Below are 922 nucleotides of genomic sequence, written 5' to 3' on the forward strand. Positions count from 1 at the left end.
TCGCCCTGGTCCAAAACACTCCAGCTCTCCCTGGTCCAAAACACTCCAGCTCGCCCTGGTCCAAAACACTCCAGCTCGCCCTGGTCCAAAACACTCCAGCTCGCCCTGGTCCAAAACACTCCAGCTCGCCCTGGTCCAAAACACTCCAGCTCGCCCTGGTCCAAAACACTCCAGCTCTCCCTGGTCCAAAACACTCCAGCTCTCCCTGGTCCAAAACACTCCAGCTCTCCCTGGTCCAAAACACTCCAGCTCTCCCTGGTCCAAAACACTCCAGCTCTCCCTGGTCCAAAACACTCCAGCTCTCCCTGGTCCAAAACACTCCAGCTCTCCCTGGTCCAAAACACTCCAGCTCTCCCTGGTCCAAAACACTCCAGCTCTCCCTGGTCCAAAACACTCCAGCTCTCCCTGGTCCAAAACACTCCAGCTCTCCCTGGTCCAAAACACTCCAGCTCTCCCTGGTCCAAAACACTCCAGCTCTCCCTGGTCCAAAACACTCCAGCTCTCCCTGGTCCAAAACACTCCAGCTCTCCCTGGTCCAAAACACTCCAGCTCTCCCTGGTCCAAAACACTCCAGCTCTCCCTGGTCCAAAACACTCCAGCTCTCCCTGGTCCAAAACACTCCAGCTCTCCCTGGTCCAAAACACTCCAGCTCTCCCTGGTCCAAAACACTCCAGCTCTCCCTGGTCCAAAACACTCCAGCTCTCCCTGGTCCAAAACACTCCAGCTCGCCCTGGTCCAAAACACTCCAGCTCTCCCTGGTCCAAAACACTCCAGCTCTCCCTGGTCCAAAACACTCCAGCTCTCCCTGGTCCAAAACACTCCAGCTCTCCCTGGTCCAAAACACTCCAGCTCTCCCTGGTCCAAAACACTCCAGCTCTCCCTGGTCCAAAACACTCCAGCTCTCCCTGGTCCAAAACACTCC

The sequence above is a fragment of the Carcharodon carcharias genome, chromosome 29 (genome assembly GCF_017639515.1).
Source record: "Carcharodon carcharias isolate sCarCar2 chromosome 29, sCarCar2.pri, whole genome shotgun sequence".
Taxonomy (NCBI): Eukaryota; Metazoa; Chordata; class Chondrichthyes; order Lamniformes; family Lamnidae; genus Carcharodon; species Carcharodon carcharias.